The sequence below is a fragment of the Rhinopithecus bieti genome, unplaced genomic scaffold (genome assembly GCF_001698545.2).
Source record: "Rhinopithecus bieti isolate Rb0 unplaced genomic scaffold, ASM169854v2 scaffold_2735, whole genome shotgun sequence".
NCBI lineage: Eukaryota > Metazoa > Chordata > Mammalia > Primates > Cercopithecidae > Rhinopithecus > Rhinopithecus bieti.
Window position 1 is genome coordinate 202,303 of NW_016804150.1, and position 4,305 is coordinate 206,607.

The following is a 4,305-nucleotide window of genomic DNA, read 5'->3' on the forward strand; positions in this document are numbered from 1 at the left end:
TTTTGTAGTTGGTATTTTTATGTGTTTGATTGCTTTATTTATTTTTTTATTTATTTATTTATTTATTTATTTATTTATTGAGACGGAGTCTTGCTCTGTCGCCCAGGCTGGAGCGCAGTGGCTGGACCTCAGCTCACTGCAAGCTCCGCCTCCCTGGTTTACGCCATTCTCCTGCCTCAGCCTCCCGAGTGGCTGGGACTACAGGTGCCCGCCACCTCGCCCGGCTAGTTTTTTGTATTTTTTAGTAGAGACGGGGTTTCACCGTGTTAGCCAGGATGGTCTCGATCTCCTGACCTCGTGATCCGCCCGTCTTGGCCTCCCAAAGTGCTGGGATTACAGGCTTGAGCCACCGCGCCCGGCTGATTGCTATCTTTAAAGTACCTTATCAAATTTATGGCTCTGTGCTGTTACCTTTTGAGCTTTGCAAACTGTTTACATAATAATTATAAAGTTACTTTGTTTCCAATGCATCAAACTTAAACGATGTGATTGTTTTTCTACTATTTGGCCTTAATGACAATGCTCTATTTTGCTTGTCCTGTATTTATATTGCTTTTGGTGTTTTGTATTATGTGTCAAGGATAAGCCAATTAATTCTCTACCATATATAACTTCTGAACATATATGGCATCTTAATTCTTTGTAGATATGGAGATATGTACAGAACTATATTCTAAAGTCCCAGAATGGGGCTATGAAAGGGGACAGATGGATGGGCAAAGAATAGTTTTGTTTATCATATTAGATCATAGGTCTTGATCAGTTTTTTTAGTTAAAGATCACACATAGGGTGTGATTTCTATACCAAAGACATGCTTATTTCAGTATTAGAAAATATTTTCTTACACATCCTGAAAATTGCAATTTTAAAATGTGCAAAATTCTTACTGAAAGCAAAAAATAAAAGTTTAAAAGTTTAAAATATAGAATGTCCTCTTGAATGACATTTAGGAAAAATAATTTCATTAAAATTATACCTATAATTGATAGACCACTTTCAGCAATACAGCTATTATAAAAACAAACTAGCTTAACTAGATCACAAGACATTTGTGAACATTAGAAAACAACGTAAAAGGTGGCAGTTTCAGATTAAATATTGGCAGATGAACATGATTAACTTTGAAAAACAGAAACCTTTTGCTTGTTAAAATTATAATGGTAATGTGCATTTATTTTAAAAATTGACAATATACAAAATATAAAAGATAACTTACCAAATATCCTTTGGTAGAAATAAGCACAATATATTGAGAAATATATTTCTAGTCTTTTGTCTATGCACTTTTTTATGTAATTGGAATATTTTATATACAAACATTATTTGAAAATTTTTATCTTAGCAATAAAACAACTTGTTATGCCATTAAAATTATTTAAAATTGCTATAATAGCCAATTTCTTCAATTTTACCACTATACAATATTATTTATGTTTTGCAAAATATTTTCCTATATTCAGATTATTTCCCTAAGTGTGTCTTAGAAATAAAATTACTAGGTTATGAAGCACAAATGTTTTGAAGGCTTTTAACGTAAATTTAGTTGACCTTTTCAAAAATTATGATCAATTTATATTTCCACCATCAGCACATAAGGGCATTCATCTTAACGCCTCAGGTTTTCAGTTTTATGATAATTTAAGATTTCTTATTTGATGAGTAAAAACCAGGATTTCACTGTTAAGTGTACTTGACAGTACTCAGCACTACTGGCTGTCTCCTATCCCCAGCCTCACTGTTGCAAATTCAAAGTAGGCACAGAAGTAGAGGTATTTGGGCAGAGAAAGAAAGAGAGGAAAAAGTGAGGTAAGACTGAACAGCTGGAGTTATCAGTAACTTTTACTCAACATCTCTTTTCCTCAGTCCTCAGAATTACAGAACCAGTTCACATTTTACAGATCAAACGGACCACATACACGTTCTTTCCACTGCAAACTGTCCTTTCTCCACTAAAAGGTAAAATAGTTCTTGTTCATACTCTGGTTTCCTCCCAAGCATTGGCACAAGGAAGAAAAGAAAAATGGGACATGGTCAGCTGTATAATTTATGGTTCTAAGAAGCTCCCTCTTTAATATTTCTGCCACACTTTGTTGGTACCTTCATGATAAACAAAAGTTCCATTAAAATAAATCACTTATTTTTGTCCCACGTTCTAATTGTCTGTTTAGGTATCAGTTTCTCCAAGTGAATTGTATCAACTTGAGGGTAGACACTTAATCACTTCTTATTCTCTTGATCCCCATCATTGCATAACCAGAAAGAGCACATAAAAGCGTTGTTCAATGGTAAGTACAAAACTTTAGCTTTGTGCACCTTACAGTAGTTGGTCTAACCACTTATTAGCTTCCTATTTAAATAGATCATACTCTCATGTGTTAGGTAATGTTAAATTAGACCAGAGGATTGGGGGAAAAAAGATCCTTATCTTAAATGAGACTATAACCTACTAAACTGTGGTAGAACTAAGATGAAATATTAAAGTAATATTTCAAGGAGTATTTACTAACCCATGTAATGTCCATAAGTGACATGCTTGAGACGCATAATTTTGCTAACAAAATATGGTGAAGTGTAATTATTAAATATCTCTAACAATTACTGCAATCCTGGTGCCCCAGTAGAGATGGGCCAAATTTCTAAGATATAAACACATTATTAAAATCACAACAAAACAAAGAAAACTACCCTTATAAATCTCTGTAATTTCGTGTCGTCAAAAAATCATATGTATATTGCTGAGAGGCCTTTAAAAATAATAGGCCAGTAATATTATGAAATAATTATCCAAATGCACCCTCTAGTGGCTAAAAAGCAATTCACATACAAGCTAAGTAAAACTGTGTTTAAAAAACGGAGCAGAGTAACATTTAACTGAAATTTTTCTAAATGAAAATAAAATTTATTGTGGCTTTAATTTATCCACAGTTCTATTTAATAATAGTCATTTGAAAAAAAATCAACCTATCTCAATATTAAAAAATACCATGTAAAATACATACACATTCAATGAAAATAAATACCCAAGCATTCTGATGATTCTTTGTTATCTATGTTTTCTAATATTTTTTCATCTCCAGAGTTTCTACTCATGGTTAAGTGTTCACCTCTAACCTAAGGAAAAAAATTAAACATGTCTAATCTGAAATTTTCACTAAATTCCTTTTTAATTTTAAATATGATGGTCTAAAATACTAAATATTCATCACAGATAACTTTTGCCATTAAACTGTATAGTTCTTAACTAGAAATGTCCATGTTTCCTATTAACCTTGACATCACAAATGTTTGATTGTTAAATATATTGTCTATGAAAATAATGCCTTAAAATACTTGTAACAAAAACATTTCTAATACTTTGATGTCAGAAAACACTTCAATAAAATGGTAATACATTTTAAAAAGCTGATGGCATAAGAATACAGCCAATGAAGAGCTACTTTTTATTTGTAAAAATCTGTATTTTTGACTTCAAATATTGTATTTATATTTCTTTGGGTTCCTATCTTTCTATGTACGACTAAAAGACATCAGTGAATACGAACTAGCATTTTTATGCTTCATGTCTTTATTGAATAGGTTTAAATATGAAGACATTATTGGTGAAAAAACAAAAAAACAAACATATAGTGGACAAGAAATAATAGTCACCACAATCATCTTACTTTTTCAACCTAACACATTTCAGAATACACAAGCAATATTTACTTTTAATCTTACAATCATCTTTTATTCTACCATAGTGTCAAATACTTGTGAAAATAAATAAAAATAAAATACATGATGCACAGGAAGTTTTTAAAACTGAACTATTGCACAAATCAATGTGAGAATATGCAAGTAATGTAAAAATGCATTAAAATATATTGTCACAACATATTTCGTAAGTCATAAATCTATTTCACCTACTGTTTATAATCTCTGGGCTCTGGAACTAGATGATTTCTTACTAACTCATCTCCATATGGTACATTATAACATTTATTTACTACTGTAAAATTCAGTGAGAAACAAATGTGTGCCAAGTATTTATCTAACCTTTCTTTGAACAGACAAAAACATTATGGTTTTAAAAAAATACTTAAAAAAAAAAAAACAAGTTTTAAGTTCTTCGGACGATTTGTAACACAAGCGATTTAAATGGAAATCTAAAATGTGCATTCATCTTCTAAATTCATTACAGCTTATTTTAGTTGATGGACTATTTGTTTGTTTTGACCAATATGACTGAATAAAGATAACTGAGGGGAAAAAAATAACTAATCAGGAAAGAAACTGTAAGTAAAATGACAATTCCTATTAAGTTT